Source organism: Macaca thibetana, chromosome X (genome assembly GCF_024542745.1).
Source record: "Macaca thibetana thibetana isolate TM-01 chromosome X, ASM2454274v1, whole genome shotgun sequence".
NCBI lineage: Eukaryota > Metazoa > Chordata > Mammalia > Primates > Cercopithecidae > Macaca > Macaca thibetana.
In genome coordinates, this window is record NC_065598.1 from 141,064,106 (window position 1) to 141,083,986 (window position 19,881).

Consider the following 19,881-nt stretch of genomic DNA (forward strand, 5'->3'; position numbering starts at 1 on the left):
TGTTGCTGCTATTCCTTTCTGCATGTTGTTTTTCCTTCTAACAGTCAGGACCCTCAGCTGCAGGTCTGTTGGAGTTTGCTGGAGGTCCACTCCAGACCCTGTTTGCCTGGGTATCACCAGTGGAGGCTGCAGAACAAGAAATATTGCAGAACAGCAAATGTTGGTGCCTGTTCCTTCCTCTGGAAGTCTCATCTCAGAGGGGCACCCAGCTGTATGAGCTGTCAGTCAGCCACTACTGGGAGGTATCTCCCAGTTAGGCTACATGAGGGTCAGGGACCCATTTGAGGAGGCAGTCTGTCCATTCTCAGATCTCAAACTCCATGCTGGGAGAACCACTGCTGTCTTCAAAGCTGTCAAACAGGGACTTTTAAGTCTGCAGAAGTTTCTGCTACCTTTTGTTCAGCTATGCCCTGGCCCCAGAGGTGGAGTCTACAGAGGCAGGCAGGCCTCCTTGAGCTGCGGTGGGCTCCACCCAGTTCGAGTTTTCTGGCCCCTTTGTTTACCTACTGAAACCTCAGCAATGGCAGAAGCCCCTCCCCCAGTTTCACTGCCGCCTTGCAGTTTGATCTTGGACTGCTGTGCTAGCAGTGAGCAAGGCTCCATGGGCGTGGGACCTGCCAAACCAGGTGTGGGATATAATGTCGTGGTGTGCCGTTTGTTAAGACCATTGGAAAAACACATTATTAGGGCAGGAGTGTCCCAATTTTCCAGGTACCATCTGTCAAGGCTTGCCTTGGCTAGGAAAGGGAATTCCCTGACCCCTTGCACTTCCTGGGTGAGGTGATGCCCCGCCCTGCTTCGGCTCACACTCCATGGGCTGCACCCAGTTTCTGACCAGTCCCAGTGAGATGAACCAGGTACCTCAGTTGGAAATGCAGAAATCACCTGTCTTCTTCGTGGCTCACGCTGGGAGCTGTACACTGAAGCTGTGTCTATTTGGCCATCTTGAAACTGAGCGTGCTCTATTTTTCTTAAGAGACATGGTGAAGTCTTGGGGAAAATGCTGAAGTGGAATCAAAAGATTTGAATTTGAAATATGGTACTGGCTGGGTGCAGTGGCTCACGCCTATAGTCCCAGCACTTTGGGAGGCCAAGGCAGGCAGCTCACGAGATCAGGAGTTCGAGACCATTGTGGCCAACATGGTGAAACCCCATCTTTTCTAAAAATACAAAAATTAGCTGGGTGTGTTGGTGCATGCCTGTAATCCGAGCTACTCAGGAGGCTAAGGCAGGAGAATCGCTTGAACCCAGGAGGTGGAGATTGCAGTGAGCCAAGAATGCACCACTGCACTCCAGCCTGGTGACAGAGTGAGACTCCATCTCAAAAAAAAAAAAAAAAGAAAAAAAAAAAAAGAAGAGAAAAGAGGTATAGTCCTGCCACTTCCTAGCTCTGCAAACTTGGGCTAATTGCTTAACCTCTCTGAGTCTTACTTTCTTATTTTTGAGGCAGCAAATGTAGGTCTGTAGCAAAACATAATGTATATTAAAGTGATTTAGAAATTATGCACTTGTAAAAATATAGTGAGGTATCATTTGATTAAACACACACACATACACACAGAGAAATACACTCAAGACCACTGTTTTCTGTCATCCTTTAGTAAAGAATTTATCTAAATTGTGCTTTTCCAAAACAATCTGCTCTGTACACAAACCCTTAGTTGCCACAGAAATAGCAACCAATTAGTAAGCCAGGCTGGTTTATTTGATCAATGTAATTGGTAAATCTTTTTTCCCTACTTTACATAACAGGAAGTAGAACTGTGGCAAGATTAGAGTTTCCTTGTGTGGCAGCCATGGAGGTGTGCAGCTCAGATTTTTCTTCAAGAGAAAACCTTCTAGAAAGGTTATAGCCAGTTGAGAAGTTCCAGTTGTCTTTGGTCCCTATTGCTGCATTTTTGCCCAAGGTATGTTCTCCTTAGGCAGCTCTAGGCAACGACTGGGTACGTATTGGGTTCTGGTTATTTCTATCCAGTGCTCCAGAGTCCTCTCTTGAACTGGAGGAGATGTTTAAAAGTCTACACCACAGTCTGAGGCTCTTCCTAGCCTATGATCCCCAACCCTTCCTTTTCCATGTGTCAGATCTATATTGTTCTCTGAAAGCTTTTACTGCCTACTCATACTCTCTCTTCCCTTTTACCTATCAGAGTGATTACTTCCATAAATCTTTTGTACTTCTAACCTTGTCTTGGTATCTTGGAACTGACATTCTTTGGTGGAGCCAAAACTTAAACAAAAGTCTTCTGACTCCAAGATCATTACAGAGCTGCCATATTATATATATATAATATAATTATAATGTTAATATATAATAGATTATATTAATATAATATAGCTGATACATAATATATAATGATGTAATATATATTATATATTATATACATATTATATAATATGTATATTGTATGTTATATATTATATATTATGTTATATGCATATTATATAATATGTATATTATATATTGTAATATAGATGTATATACATATTATATAATATGTACATATATAATGTACATATATAATATATAATTATATATTATATATACCATATAATATATAATTATATATCATAATATACATATTATATAATACATATCATACATATACATATTATATAATATATATCATGCATATATGTATCATATAATATATATCTATTACATTGAGAGCTATTTTGCATAGCCCATTGGGACTAACTAGATGAAACTCACTAGATTAACTATTTTCTGGGTTCACCACAGCCCAGGCTGTGTATGGTTGTATATGAATAGAGCCACTTTTATAGAAAGCAGACTCTTGTGGCTGAATCCAATATATTCAAGAGTAGTCATTCATTTGGGAAGAGGATTGAAATAAGTCAATAATTAATGCACTAGTGAGTCCAACTCTGAATCTCGTTCACTGCTTTCCATAAAATATTTTCTGTGAGCTTTCAGTGGATATAAAGCAAAGGTCTTTTCTGCTCCCATACCCCTGCAGGAGTTACCTAAAACTAATTGCTTACTTCCTCAATGCCCAACTGAGATCAGCTACACTGAAAGAATGGGGGTTTGGAATTGGATTTGAGGTGACAGCAGGGAAAAGGTAATTTTTGGAGTGCACAGAATGAATCTGGGGAAGACTGATCTATCAGCATTAGGTACTTTAGCTAGGAGATGGGGAAATATGCAGAACTGTAGAACCAAAAGGCAATCCAGACCTATGTTGCCTGCTTTGCATTTTTACCTGGAGCCCCTATAGATTCTTTGCGATGTCTCTTCCATCCACATCTTCAATTAAAACACACAGAAACAATTAGACTTTGTTGAGCACATACTATATCCCAAGCTCCATACCAGGAGTCTTTGGAGTTCCCAAACATAATGTGAAGAGACATATGTGAATATGACTTCTAATTGCAAGGCAGGATATAACCTGGACTCTAATAAAGGACTAAGATAAAAAAAATAAACAGAGAGGTTGGTTCTGAAAATGACTCTTTAGTTAGGTTTATTAAAGTAATTGATCAAAGGGCTGGGTATACAAAAGGAGAAAAGTGAAGCAAAGCAGACATTCTGAACAGCAGTGATAGTATGAAGACTGACACCAAGGTGCGTGATGACATTACATTTGCAGGAAAGAAACAAAGCTCTTTGAGTTCTGTTGGTGTCAAAAACAAGAAATAGTGGAACATGAGTGAGTGCTGTCGCAGAGGTAGAAGAGGCCAGGTCACACACGGTCTTTGTGCTAAATTAAAGGAGCATGAATTCTGTCCATGGACAATCAGGAGTTGCTGACAAGTGTAAGTGTGTGTCTTCAGTGGTGGGAGTGTTCATTATTTTTTACATTAATAAGTCTAACTTTGAAGCCTGCCATGTCCTGAATATAGCTACAAAAATATACACTTATGCATGCTATTGCATTTACATACTAAAAAACACTAGACAGTGGTGAAGCAGTTAAGCCTCTTTAGATTTCGGATTTTAGATTTAGCTTTTTCATCTGTAAAACGAGAATGACCTCTAAGGTTCCTCTCACCTTATACTTGTATATTCTGTTCTTAATAACTTGTCCAGACACAACTTAGATGATGATAGCCCTCGCATGAAAATGTATCTGAATTGGGTCTATACCATTAATGTGAAGTAGCGAAGCAATTAGCAATTTAACTGGACAGCGTCTGAAAGGCACACTATTTAGCTTATATATTTTTAAACCAGTGCTTTGGTTTTGCATTTGAAGTCTGATGCTTATTTTGCATTGGTCCCTCTGCCTCCAGAAGCGGTGGCCTGTCAGGCTTATTGATATTTAAACATGTGGGAAATGCTCCCAGGTAACCCCAGTCATTAAATCTGAAGGCTTGTTGTGTCCAGGGAAGCAGCCCATGCAAGCAGCTGCATAATTGAGTACTGTTCTGGGTCTTTCATTTTATTTTAAAGCATACTTTTAACCAAGTTCTTTCTAGTTAACCATCTCACTGGTTATTATGAGGAGTTGATTTCTTCAGCACATAATAATTGCAAAATTATGACTCCATGGCTGTAGACATAAGTGTTGTCTTGCCTATTTGGCAAATCACACAACAAGGGAATTTAGGATTTGGGAGGCACTTAGAAGTCATCTTATCTAAAGCCCTGATTTTATAAATAAGGGAACCATTGGGCCAGTGTGCCTTCATACAATTCACAAGTATTGGTACTCACTTCTTTTTCAGCCTTATTCCTCCTCCTCATCTACAAGAATATTGGACTTTACTTTTCATAAAAATGTGATTTCCTACCGGTTTAATGCTCTTGATGATAACTATGTAGTTTGCTAGAGAATGGAATCTTGCGTGGGTGTCTTGGCAAGTTATTCATTTAGCTATTCCTGAGGAGCCTCATTGCTCTTTAATAGTGATCTCTTTGAACATGAATGTAAATTTGTTCAACAGTTATTCAGCTTCTTTTATTGGGCTGTTATTGTTCTCTCCGAGATGAGTAAGACATGTTCTCTACTTTGAAGAGCTCATTATTTGGGGAGGAGGGTGGACACTTTAAAATGTAACTGCAATTTAATGTGGCAAGTCTTTTAAAAGTGAAATAAATGTAGGGACAGAAATGAGGGAAGAATTAGTTCCACCTGATGTATGAGAGATCGACAGAGAGCAAGTGACATTTGAGTTAGCCCTGGGAGGAGAAGAGGGGTGTGGTAGGTACTTGAGTTTCAGAGGCATGATGTGCGAGAAGACACTCTAGTCAGGGTAATGACTCAGTCACTCAAGTATACAAGAGCATGACACATTGAGAAAGTGCAAGAGCTATAGCTGAAGGTGAAGCTGTGTGGCTTCAAAGAGCTCTGGGTGGCAGCCTGCAAAATTCAAGTTGGAACAGAATTATTGAGAACCTTGTATGGCAGCTGAAGGCATATGGGATTTGTCTTGTATTTATTGTTCTATAGGTGGTAACCACTGATGATTTGTGAGTGAGACACAGTTTAGAAAAACACCTTTTCAGCTTCAGTGTACGGGATGGATTGAATGCAGGGAGATCCATGAAAAAGCAACCATAAATACATAGTTATCCCTGACCACAGGAATATAGCTTTACTTTTCTGTATGGGTCTGGCTTTAGTTGGCATTAAACCCTATCTAGAAGATACAGGATATCTATATTAGTCTGCTTGGGTTGCCATAACAAAACACCACATATTACGGGGGTGGCCTAAACAACAGACATTTATTTTCTCTCATTTCTGGAGACTAGAATTCCCAGAAGGAGTCATTGACTGATTCAGTTCCTAATAAGGCCTCTCTTCCTGGTTTATAGATGTTCTCACAAGGCCTCTTCTCTGGTGCGTGTGCAGAGAAGGCGAGAGAGAGAGAGAGAGAGAGAGAGAGAGAGAGAGAGAACGACGAGAGACAGAAATCTCTAGTGTCCCTTCTTCTTTTTATAAAGACAGGAGTTCTATTGTATTAACACCCCAGTCTTCTGATCTCATTTAACATAAACTATCTCCATAAAGATTCTATTTTCAAATATAGCCACATTGGGATTTGGGGCATCACATATGAATTTTTTTTGGGAGGGAGGGTGGGCACAATTCATTCCATAACAGCAGCTAACCACCCTTTTTGTCCTGCGTAGCAAGCAATCTACACACAGTTGTAGAAAGAGCTTTAATGACTAGATACTTCGCAATAACTATCATTTCTACAGATTACAAATGAAAGCCAAATATGCCATAGGAAGATTTCAGCTCTGTCCAGTGTCACTAACATGTTATCTTCTTGTTTTTCTTCTGGTAGAGGAATCAGAGATCCCTCCTGTGCCCAAGAGTTCAGAGCACTTCCATCACCTGCCATGCTAATATTTGATCCTGTACTTGGGAAATTTATTTATCCCTCAGCCATAGGTAACTATTACCTGGTCCTCTGAGCAACCTGTTCCTCTCAGATTCCACCATTGTCCTTCGTGTTTTATTATCTTTTTATCCTCTTCCCCCAGTAACCTCTGGACTTCTCCATTTCCCCAGGTCATAGTTTTTTCCTCTCCAATCACCAGACCTTCCTAAATGTTCCAAACCAACTTCTTTCATCTGAATGGTACACAAAACAGGATCCTTCAGCCTCAGCTCTTTTTTGGAAACTGATATGGGATGTGTACTGTGAATGCCACATCATTTCCCGAACTTCACACCTGAGAGACTAATTGATTAAGTGTTTGGTGAATGGATGTTAGAAAACATGGCTAATGCCAGCAATGACTGGAACTAGAAATAGGAGTTGTTTATAGACTTTGTCAAGTAGAAGTACTAAAAAATTTCAGCAGAATTTTAGAATTCTGGTTTTGCTTACCCAAAAATTGTCTTGCATATCATTTTAATACAAAATTATTCATTGGTCATTACTTATAGATAAGATGGTAATATATGTTGGACAAGCAGTGGTATTTTCACTTAGAAAATAAGATAAAAATATATATTTGTGAAAAAACATTGGGTATAAATGATAACATGCTATATCTCCAGCCCTATAACTAACAGTGGCCTGTATATTTGTAGAATTAATGCAAAGATGAGAGAATATTTAACATAGATAAATTCAATAAAAATATATTGTGTACAACTTAGTGTTAATGATTCGCTAAGGCCCCACGGTTCTAGCAGGGGTAAAACCTGCTCTCGTGCCCATTTTCCTAGAATGCCCCTTGTCTACGCCAGGTACTCACGCTCTTTGATGCTACAGTTTTGTGAGAGATCCACAGAGGAAGCCAGAAAAATTAGCCTAATCCAGAGACAAACTTTGTAAAGAACCATATAGTCCACATTTTAGAGTTTTTGATCTCTCTAGTCTTTGTTGCAAACACTCAACTCTGCCTTTGTAGCATGAAAAAAAGCAATAGACAATATGTAAATGAGTGAGTATGGCCATGTTCCAATAAAACTATACTTATTTATTTGATTAATTTATAAATTCAACTTTTCTTTTAGATTCAGAGGTTACATGTGCAGGTCTGTTACATGGGTATATTGTGCGATGCTGGGGTTTGGGGTATGACTTACCCCATCACGCAGCTAGTCAGCAGAGTACCCAATAGTTTTTCAACCCTTGCCCTCCACCTTCCCTATCCCCTCTAACAGTCCCCACTGTTCATTGTTTCCATCGTTGTGTCCATGTATACTCAATGTCTAGCTCCCACTTATAAGTGAGAACATGTAGTATTTGGTTTTCTGTTTCTGCATTAATTCACTTAGGGTAATGGCCTCCAACTGCCTTCTTGTTGCTGCAAAGCACATGATTTCATTCCTTTTTATGACTGTGTAGTATTCCATGGCATATGTGTACCACATTTTCTAAATCCATCCCCCACTGATGGATACCTAGGTGGATTCCATACCTTTACTATAGTTACTAGTGCTGTGATGAACACATGCATGCATGTGGTATTTTGTAAAATGACTTATTCTCCTTTGGTTATATACCCAGTAATGAGATTGCTGAGCAATCAAGCTTTATTGACGAAAACATTTAGGCTAGATTAGGCCCATGGCCTGTTTGCCAGTCCCTGGAATTAATATGGGAGCTATTGGGGTGAAAGTCAGATCACTTTCATGCACAAAAAACTGTAGAATTTGGGAACTGAATGGACTCTACAGACATTGCTCTTTGTTGTTCTCAAATAACAAAATCCTAACCCTGGTAAATCCAACCCTACTTGCCCATTGCAATATGTGAACACAAATCGAGAAAAGCAAAGGATCATGCTGACAGATTTCCATTGAAATTCAAGTGAGTCCTTAGTGCTACCCAGAAATCCTACATTTTTACCTGACATACTCATTATCCCTCTCCCCCAGAAGTCTTTTCCATGTCTTATCTTTCTCACCTGGCCTCCAACACCTCTGTTGCAGCAATAAAGGTGTGCTCCTGAATGTCCCTATGGAAAAAATTTGCAATTCAGCTGCAGGGAGTGCAACTAACTGACAGCCTCCAACCATTAGCTCCTTGAGGAAATGCCTCAGCTTTCCAGGTGGGGCCATACTCTTCCTATGTAATCATTAGCCAATGACTGGAGACACTGGAGGTGCAAGGACCTGGCCATTTTGGCCAAGGTGGAATTCCTCTAAATTTTTCTCTTTGCCCTGGAGAACTGTTTTGGGTTGCCAATAATTTTTCAAATCTTATCACTGCCTGAGGATTTTCCTACCTGATGCTGTTTACTCCACACATCCTTTTCACTGTCCAAACATGCAGCCTCCTTTTAGACAGAAATATAATATGTAATGTGCAAAAACATTAAAAACTAACTTATTTTTTTCCTGGTCTCTGCATTTAAAAATGTATTTTGGCGAAGGATTAAAAAATGATGTTTTATCTAGTTAAAGAAGAGCACTGAGTCATCGTGCAGCTAATGGTTGCTGATGACTAGCTAGATTCTCTGCAAACCTCCCATTGCACCATAAGCATTGAGCCCTTCTCCCTGGAGACTAAGGCAGCAGCTCCAACACCAAAGAGCATCACTGACCAAAAGATAACAAGATGTGAAAAGGACTGACAGCCATTTCTCCACACTATTCAGAATAGTATTGGAGTCTGCACTTTCCTATGGGGCTCTCTGTCTCCCCAGTGACTGTGCCTTGGAAATGTATTTATTGCATTTTACTCTTTAGACTTGAATTTATAATACAAGAAAAAAATTTTGAAAGAGAAGCATAGGGCTCAAATCGTTATTTTGGCTTGCTGTTGTTTGCTCGGGTACAGCATCAACTGGCTGATTGTCATCTAATATTCATACCTCTTGTGTGTATAGTGCTTTGCAGTTGAGACAATTTGCCCTCTACTATTGCATGTGAATCTTCTAACAAACTTGTGAGGGGAAAAGGACAGATATTATTTGTGTTTTACATATATGCACGATGAGGTTAATAGAGGTTGGGTATAATTATCTATCTCTTACAAATAAGGACAATGAAGTTCATAGAGGTTATGTGCTTCTTTCAGTGTCACAAACCAAGAAAATGCAAAAGCTGTCACTAAATCCTAAGATTTTCAAGTCTCACTGAGGCTCATTCTACTATATTACATGCCTTGAGAGATATTACTCTGACAAAATGCAAGAAGACATCCATGATTTCAGTCCAAGCTTTTGTCAAATATGTCTTGTGCATAATAACAAATGTGGAATATTTGCTTCCTTATTTCATTTGCATGAGATGCAAAAGACAATAAAATGTTCAATAATGAAAACTGCTTTGAAGGATAATACTTGCATGTTCTGCTTAAGTATTAAAAGCTGACTGTTGTTTATATTCACTGAGAGCCTTTTTTTATATTAAGAGATTTATTGGATGGAATTAACTACACAGTTGTGGGGCTCGCTAGTCAAGTCCAAAATCCATAGATGCAGTTTGCCAGAAAAGGAAGGCTAGAACTCTTACACCTGGGCTAAAGCTGCTGCCCACCATGGGGATTTCTTCCTCTGTGAAGCCTCAGCTCTGTTCTTTAGGCCTTTCGACAGATTAAATCAGGTGCACCCAGATAATCTAGTATATGGCCATATTTTTGTGAAAGACTAATTCGATTGCGACTCATAGTGAAAGTTTACTGGACACAATGACTCGGAAATGAAAGAAACAAGTGAATTATGTGCCAGTGTCATTTGGCTATCAAGCTTGCGTGCTGAACTACAGGACTTAGATGCATCAGTAAGTCACTGACCATATTGTGACTGTTGAAAACATGTCAGATGATTTTTTTTTTTTTTTTGGCTAAAGGAAACAAATGAAATTGCTTAGTTATGCAAGTTTTTTTTTTCTTTTGTAGCTCTCCAGTTAAGCAGAATACATTCATTAAAATTAAAAAGTTGAATTTAGAATAACTTAATGAGACTGCTGAAATTTTTAACTGGGTATTTATACTTATCATATTAAAAAGAAATAGATATAAAGTTTATGAAAATATGATTGAATATACTTTATTCAAGAGAAGAAATTTGGAAAGAAAATACCTGTATTTTAATTTGTTTTTACGAAAGCAATGTGTGCATACCATCTTGCCATAAAAATAATTTTGAATAATGCAGAATATAGGACAAAATGAAAACTGTGCCTTGAATTCTGCCTTTCTTTCCCAGAAACAACCACTGTGAACAGTTTTACGTGTATCTTTCTAGCCCTGTTTTGTACAAATATGCCTTTTTATATAAATCGAACTTTGCAGTATGCTTTATTCAAATACTCTCTTATTTTCACTAAATGATATATATTAAACGTTGTTCTATGTCAGTGTATACATCATCCTGTTGAAATATATCATTTTAATGTATAGTATGGTTGTTACTGCAACTGATTTGCCCACTATCCAATTAATAGGCATTTAAGTTGTCTTTCAACAATGATACAGTGCACATTTTTGTACATGCCTCATTGTTCACATAAGGATGAATACTCAGAAACCAAATTGTGTGTTTGAAGAATCTCTGCATTTACAACTCATGTCGATTGGGAGAAGAGGCAGAGCAAAATGGCCAAATAGAAGCCTCCACCAATCATCCTCCCCAGAGGAACACCAAACTGAACCACTATCCACACTAAAAAGTGCCCTTCTTAAAAACCAGAAGATTAGGTGAATGGTCACAGTACACGGTTTTCACATCATAGCAAGGAAAGAGGCACTGGAGAGGGTAGGAAAGACGGTCCTGAGTTACCGAATCCACCCTTCTCCCATCCTGAGAGAGCAGCCACATGATATGAAGAGAGAATCGGTGCATTTGGGAGATGGAGAGCACAGTGATTGTGTGACTTTGCACTGAAACTCTGTGCTGCCCCATCACAGTGGAAAGCAACACCAGGCAGAACTCAGCTGGTGCTCATGAAGGCAGCATTTGGACCAACCCTAGCCAGATGGGAATCACTCACTCCAGCAGTCAGAACCTGGGTTCTGTCAAGCCTTGCCAGTGTGAACTAAAGTGCTCTGTGGCTCTAAACAAACTTGAACCTCAGTCTAGGTCACGGGATTGTAATTCCTGGGTAAGTCATGGAGCTGTGCTGGGCTCAAAACCAGTGGAAGTGGGGCGCATGTAACCTAGTGAGACATCAGCTGGGGCAGCCAAAGGAGTGCTTCTCCACCCCTCCCCCAACTCCAAGCAGCATAACCCTGCTGAGGTGAGAGTCCCCTTCCTTTTATTTGTGGAGAAGGGAGGGAAGAGTAAAGAGGACTTTGTTTTGCAACTTGTATATCAGCGCAGTCATAGTAGGATAGGGCACCAGGCAGAGTCCTGAGCCCTAGCTTTTAATTGACATTTCTAGATACACTCTGAGTCAGAAGGGTACCCACTTCATTGAAGGGAGGAACCCAGTACTGGCAGGATTCATCACCTGCTGAGACTCCTTATGCTTGAGAAAAGGAAAATAAAGAGTAAAGAGGACTTTGTCTTGCAGCTTAGGCATCAGCTTCACCATAGTAGGGTAGACCACCAAGTGGGTTCTTGGGGTCACTAGTTCCAGGCCTATGGCCCTTAGAAGGCATTTCTGGACCTTCACTGGGGCAGAGGTGAGCACACTTTCCTGAAGTGAGAGTCCGAGGCCTGCCAGCATTCACCACAAGCTTACTGAAGAGCCCTTGGGAATGAAGTGAACATCAGTGGTAACCAGGCAGTACATCCCCATGGTTGTGGCCATGGGGTGAGACTCCTCTGTTTGTGGAAAGAGGGGGAAGAGAGGAAAAGGCTTTGTCTTGTGGTTTGGATGGCAGCTCAGTCACAGTGGAATAGAGTACCAGGTGGATACCTAAGGTTTCTACCTCCAAGCTTTGGCTCCCAGACAGCAACTTTGCACCCAGTCAGGGCCAGTGGGGACTTGTCACCCAAAGGGAAGGGTACAAGTCTGGCTGGCTTTGCTGCCTGCAGGTTATATAGCCATAAGGCCTTCAGCAAACACAAGCAGTAGCCATGCAGTAGTTACCATAGGCCTTGGGTAGGACCAAGTGCTGTTCTGTCTTTAGGTCTGACCCAGCAAAGTCACAGTGGCGGTGGCCACAGGCCTGCTTCAGTCACCCCTCCGCCAAACTCTAGGGAACTCAGCAGAGAGAGAGAGAGAATCTGTTTGGGGGATAGTAAGGGAAGAAAACAAGAGTCTCTGCCTGGTAATCCAGAGAATTCTTATGGACCTTATCTAAGACCACCAAGGTGGTACTTCTATGAGTGTACGAGATTCTCTCTGCTTTTGGGCTTGGGGTGTCCTCTAATGAAGATATGGTTGCATTGACCAAAAACTTAGATCACAACACCCAAGTTTCTTGAAATATCTCAAAAGCCTTCACAAGAAGGTCATGTACACAAAAGCCGACTGCAAAGACTATAATAAATATGTAACTCTTCAATGCACAGACATTGATCAATATCCACAAGCATCAAGACCATACAGGAAAACATGATCTTACAAAAATGAAAACAAAACAAAGTAACTAAATAATGCACCACGGACCAATCCTGGAGATATACAGATATGTGACCTTTCCGACAGGGAATTCAAAATAGCTGTCTTGAGGAAACTCAAATAAATTCAAGATAACATAGAGGAGGAATTCAGAATTCTATCAGATGTATTCAACAAAGAGATTGAAATAATTGAAAAGAATCAAGCAGAAATTCTGGATTTGAAAAGTGCAAATGACATACTGAACAATGCATCTGAGTCTCTTAACAGCAGACTTGATCAAGCAGAAGAAGGAATTAGTGAGCTTGAACACAGGCTATTTGAAAATACACAGTCAGAGGAGAGAAAATAAAAAAGAATAAAGCATGCCTACAAAATCTAAACAACAGTCTTAAAAAAGCAAATCTAAGAGTTATTGGCCTTGGAGGTGGTAGAGACAGAAATGGGGCAGAACATTTATTTAAAAGGATAATAACAGAGTACTTTCCAAACCTATAGAAATGTATCAATATTCCAATACAAGAAAGTTATAGAACACCAAGCAGATTTGACCCAAATAAACCTGCCTCGAAACATTTAATAATTACATCCCAAAGATCAAGGATAAAGAAAAGATTCTAAAAGCAGCAAGAGAAAAGAGACAAGTAATACACAATTGAGATTCAATACCTCTGGCAGCGGACTTATCAGTGGAATCTTTACAGGTCAGGAGAGAGTGGCATGAAATATTTAAAATGCCAAAGGAAAAGATTTTTTTTTTTATCCCAGAACAGTAAATCCAGTGAAAATATCCTTCAAACAGGAAGGAGAAAGAAATACTTTCTCAGACAAACAAAAGCTGAGGGATTTCATCAACACCAGACCTGTCCTACAAAAAATGCAAAAGGGAGTACTTCATTCTGAAAGAAAAATATGTTAACAAACAATAAGAAATCACCTGAAGGTACAAAACTCACAGGTAATAGTAAGTAAACAGGAAAACAGACTATTATGATACGGTAATTGTAGTACCTAAACTACTCATACCTAGAGTAGAAAGATGGAACATTAACCTATCTAAAATAATTGCTACAACAACTTTTCAAGATACAGACACTATAATAAATTATAAACAGAAACAACAAAATGTTAAAAAGCTGTGGTATAAAGTTAAAGTGTAGAGTTCATAACGGTTTTCTCTTTGATAGTTATTTAGTTTGTTTTTGCAATCAGTGTTAGGATTTCATCAGTTTAATATAATGGATTATAAGATGTTATTTGTATCATGGTAACCTCAAATTGAAAAACCTACAACAGATACGCAAAACATAAAAAGTAACAAATTAGAACATATCACCTGAAAATAAGCCAACTTTATAAAAAGAAAGACAGAAGGAAAGGAAAGAAAAATTAAAGAGACCAGAAAGCACCAGAAAACTAATAAAAAAAATGGCAGGAGTAAGTCCTTACTACCAATAATAATATTGAATGTAACCAGACTAAACTCTCTAATCAAAAGAAGTAGAGTGGCTGAATGGATAAAAAAGAAAAGACCTGACAATTTGTTTCCTACAAGAAAAAGGTTTCTCTTATAAGTATACATGTAGACTAAAAACAAAAGGATGGAAAAAAGTATTCATGCAAATGGATACCAAACCAAATCAGGAATAGTTATACTTACATCAGTAAAAACAGATTTTATGAAAAAAACTTTAAAAAAGGCACAAAGAAGATCAAGCTATAATAATGTGTCAATTCAGCAAAAGGATATTACAACTGGAAATACATATGCACCCAACACTGGAGCACCCAGATAAATAAAACAAATATCATTAGAGCTAAAGAGAGAGATAAGCCTCAATAAAATAATAGCTGGAGACTTCCACACTCCAATTTTAGCATTAGACAGTTCATCCAGACAGAAAATAAACAAAGACATATCAGACTTAATCTATACTATAGGCCAAGTGGACCTTTTAGACATGTACAGGACATTTTATTCAATAGCTAGAGAATATACTATCTTCTTCTCAGCAAATGGATCATTCTGAAAGATAGACCATATATGACACCACAAGATAAGTGTTAAAAAATTAGAAAAAGAAACTGTTATCATTTCAAGTATCTTCTCTTACTACAATGGAATAAAACTAGAAATCAATAACAACAGGAACTTTGGAAACAATATGAACACAAAGAAATTAAATAATATGCTCCTGAGTGACCAGTGAGTCAATGAAGAAATTAAAAACAAAATTGAAAAGTTTCTTGAAACAAATGAAAATGGAAACACAATATACAAAAACTTAGGGATGTAGTGAAAGCAATATTAATGGGAAAGTTTGTAGCAATAAGCAACTGCATCAAAAAAGTTTTAAAAAGATCAAATAAATAATGTAATGATGCATCCTAAAGAATTAGAAACACAAAAGCAAACTAAATCCAAAATTAGAAGATGAAAATAATTAATATCTGAGCAAAAAGAAACAAATTAAAATAAAAATTCCATACAAAAGATCAACAAAACAAAAAGTTGGTTATTTGAAAAGATAAGTAAAATTGAAAAACCTTTAACCAGACTAAAAAAGGACCCAAACTAAGAGACTAAGAGAAGATCCAAATAAATAAAATCATAGATGAAAAGGGAGATGCTACAACTGATATGTTAGAAGTTCAAAGGATCATTAGACGCTACCTTGAGTAACTATATGCTAATAAATTGGAAAAGCGATGAGAAATGAATAAATTCCTAGACACATACAACCTATCAAGATTGAACCATGAGGAAATCCAAAACCAGAATAGATCAATAACAAGTGATGAGGTTGAAGCCATAATAAAAAGTCTCCCAGCAAAGAAAAGCCCAGGACCCAATAGCTTCACTGCTGAATTTTACCACACATTTAAAGAAGCAATAATATCAATCCTACTCAAACTATTTTGAAACATTTAAAGAATAGTATCAATCCTAATCAAACTATTCTGAAAAGTAGATGAGGAGGCAATACTTCCAACTTCTTTCTTTGAGGTCAGTATTACTCTGATACTAAAACTAAACAAAGACGCAGAATAGAAGAAAACTACAGCCCAATATTCCTGACAAATATTGATGTAAAAATCATTTTAAAAAATTCTAGCCAACTGAATTCAACAACACATTAAAAGGCCATTCATCATGACTAAATGGGATTTATCGTGATGCAATGATGGTATAACATATGCAAATCAATCAATGTGCCACACCATGTCACTAGAAAGCACAAAAACTATATGATCATTTAATTTGAAGCTGAAAATGATTTAGTAATGTTGCACATCTCTTCATGATAAAAACTCTCAAAAATCTGGCTATAGAAAGAACATATCTCAACACAATAAAAGACATATATGACAGACCCACATCTAGGAGCATACTGAATGGGAAAAACTAAAAGCCTTTGCTTCAAGAGCTGGAGCATGACAATGATGTCCTCTTTCACCACTATTATTCAATGTAGTACTGGAAGACTTTGTTAGGGCAATCAGACAAGAGAAATAAATAAATAGCATGAAAATTGGAAAGAAAAAAGTCAAATTTTGTTTGCAGATGATATGGCCTTATATTTGAGAAAACCTAAAGACTTGATATGGTTTGGCTGTGTCCCCACCCAAAATTTTATCTTGAATTGTAATCCTCATAATCCCCACTTGTCAAGGGTGGGACCAGGTGGAGGTAATTGGATCATGGGGGTGGTTTTCCCCAGGTGTTCTGGGATAGTGGGTGGATTTCATGATATCGGATGGTTTTATAAGCAACTGGCATTTCCTCTCCTTGCACTCACTCTGTCCTGCCGCCCTGTGAAGAAGGTGCCTGCTTCTCCTTTGCCTTCTGCCATGATTATAAGTTTCCTGAGGCATCTCTAGAAATGTGAAACTGTTAGTAAATTAAACCTCTTTCCTTTATAAATTACCCAGTCTCAGGCAGTTCTTTATAGCAATGTAAGAACTGAAATAAAAGGCACCACCAGAAAACTATTAGAATTGATAAATTCAGCAAAGTTGTAGGATTCAAAATCAACATACAAAAATCAGCAGCATTTCTATATGCCATCAGCAAACTATCTGAAAAAAATCAAAGAAGTAATCCCATTTACAATAACTACAAATAAAATTAAATACCTAGGAATTTATTTAAGCAAAACTGTGTGAGGTCTCTACGAGGAAAGCTATAAAACATTGATGAAAACAATGGAAGAGTATCCCAAAAATCAAGAGGTATTTTATATTTGTGGATTTGAAGAAATCATATTGCTAAAATGTCCATAGTACCTAAAGCAATCGACAGATTCAATGCAAACCCTATCAAAACACCAATGCCATTCTTCACGAAAAAATAAAAAAATAACTATCTTAAAATTCACATAGAACAAACAAACAAAAAAGACCCCAAATAGCCAAAGCTATTCTGAGTAAAAAGAACAGAACTGGAGAAAATAAAATGACCTGGCTTAAAATTATACTACAAGGCTATATTAACAAAAATTGCATGGTACTGGTATAAAAACAGAAATATATATCAATGGAACAGAATAGATAACCCCAAAATAAATCCATACACCTACAGGGAACTCATTTTCAACAAAGTTTGAAGAACATACATTGAGAAAAGGACTGTCTCTTCAGTAAATATTGTTGGGAAAACTGGGCATTCATATTGAAAAGAATGACACTAAGCCCCTATCTCTTGCCATATACAAAAAGCAAATCATAATGGATTGAAAACTTAAATTTGTGACATCAAACTATGAAAATGCTAAAATAAAACATTAAAACTCTCCAGGACCCTGGGCTGGACAATGATTTCTTGAGTAATACCCCACAGGTACACACAATCTAAGCAAAAATGGACAAATGGGATTATATCCAGGTAAAAAGCTTCTGCACGCCAAAGCAAGTAATCACCCAGGTGAAGAGACAATCTACACAATGGGAGAAAATATTTTCAAACTACTCATCAGTGATAATTAATATTAGATGTCAACTTGATTGGATTGAGGGATGCCTAGATGGGCAGTAAAGTGTTGTATGTGGGTATGTCTGTGAGGGTGTTGCTACAGGAGATTGATATTTGAGTTGGTGGACTGGGAGAGGAAGACCTAACCTCAATATGAGGGGGGATCATCCAATCAGTTGCCAGTGCAGTTAGAACAAAGCAGGCCAAAGGAAGGTGGCATGAGCTTGCTTGCTGAGTCTTCTGGCTCTAATTTTCTTCTTCCCATACCAGACACTTGCTTGCTTCTGTTCATCCTGCCCTTGGACATCAGACTCCGGTTTCTTCAGACTTGGATTCTGAGACTTGCACCAGCAGCTTCTTAGGGTCTCTCAAGCCCTTGGATGCAGATTGAATGTTGCAATGTTGCCTTTCTTGGTTTTGAGGCTTTTGAACATGGACTGAGCAACTACTGTCTTCTCTCTTTCCCCAGATTGTAGACAGCCTGTCTTAGGACTTTGCTCTGTAATTGTGTGAGCCAATTCTCCCTAATAAACTCCCTTTTATAAAACACATATGTCCTATTGGTTCTGTCACCCTGAAGAACTCTAATATACTATCTGACAAGGAATTCATAACCAGAACATAAAAGGAGCTCAAACAACTTTATAGGAAAAAAAAATCTAAATTTGATTTTAAAAATGTGCAAAAGATCGGGCACGATGGCTCACGCTTGTAATCCCAGCACTTTGGGAGGTCGAGGCGAGAGGATGACAAGGTCAAGAGATAGAGACCATCCAGGTCAATATGGTGAAACCCCGGCTCTACTAAAAATACAAAAATTAGCTGGATGTGGTGACATGTGCCTGTAGTCTCAGCTACTCAGGAGGCTGAGGTAGGAGAATCACTTGAACCCATGTGGTGGAGGTTGCAGTGAGCCGAGATCGCACCACTGTCTGGTGACAGAGTGAGACTCCATCTTAAAAAAAAAAAAGTGCAAAAGATATGTACAGGCATTTCTCAAAAGAAGATACACAAATGGCAAACAGGTACATGAAAAGGTGCTCAACATCATTGATCACAGAGAAATGAAAATAAAAACTACAATGAGATATCAGTTCATCTGGTTTAAAATGGCTTTTATACATAAAACAGTTAATAATAAATGCTGCAAGGATTCGGAGAAAAGGGAACCGTTGTACTCTGTTGGTGGGAATGTAAATGATTACAACCACTACGAAGAACAGTTTGGAGGTTTCTTAAGACTAAAAATAGAGCTACCATATGACCTAGGAATCTCACTGCTGGGTATATACCCAAAAGAAAGGAAATCAGTACATGGGAGAGATATCTATAGTACCATGTTTTCTGTAGCACTATTCACAATAGCCAAGATTTGGAAGCAGCCTAAGTGTCCATTGACAGATGAATGGATAAAGAAAATGTATATATACACAATGGAGTACTATTCAACCATAAGAAGAATGTGATCCTGTCATTTGCAACAACCTGGATGGCATTGGAGGTCACTGTGCTAAGTGAAATAAGCCAGGCACAAAAAGACAAACTTTGAAAGTTCTCACGTTTTAATGGGAGCCAAAAATTAAAACGATTGAACTCAGGGAGACAGAGAGTAGAATGACGGTTGTCAGAAGCTGGGAAGGGTAATGAATGGGGGAATTATGTATGGTTAATGGGTACAAAAATATAGTTACATAGAATGAATAGCATCTAGTATTTGATAGCATAACAATCTGATGTAGTTAACAATAATTTATTAACCATTTTAAAATAACTAAAAGAGTATAAATGGATTGTTTGTAACACAAAGAAATGTTTGATGTGATGGATACTCCATTTACATTGATGGAATTACTAAACATTGTATCCCTGTATCAAAATGTCTCATGTACCCCAAAAATATATACACTATGAACCCCCAAAAATTAAACATAAATAATCAAATAAAAATACATGTATTTGAATTGAAAGAATCAATATATCAATATAATAAAATGGCCATTTTTACCAAAGCAACGT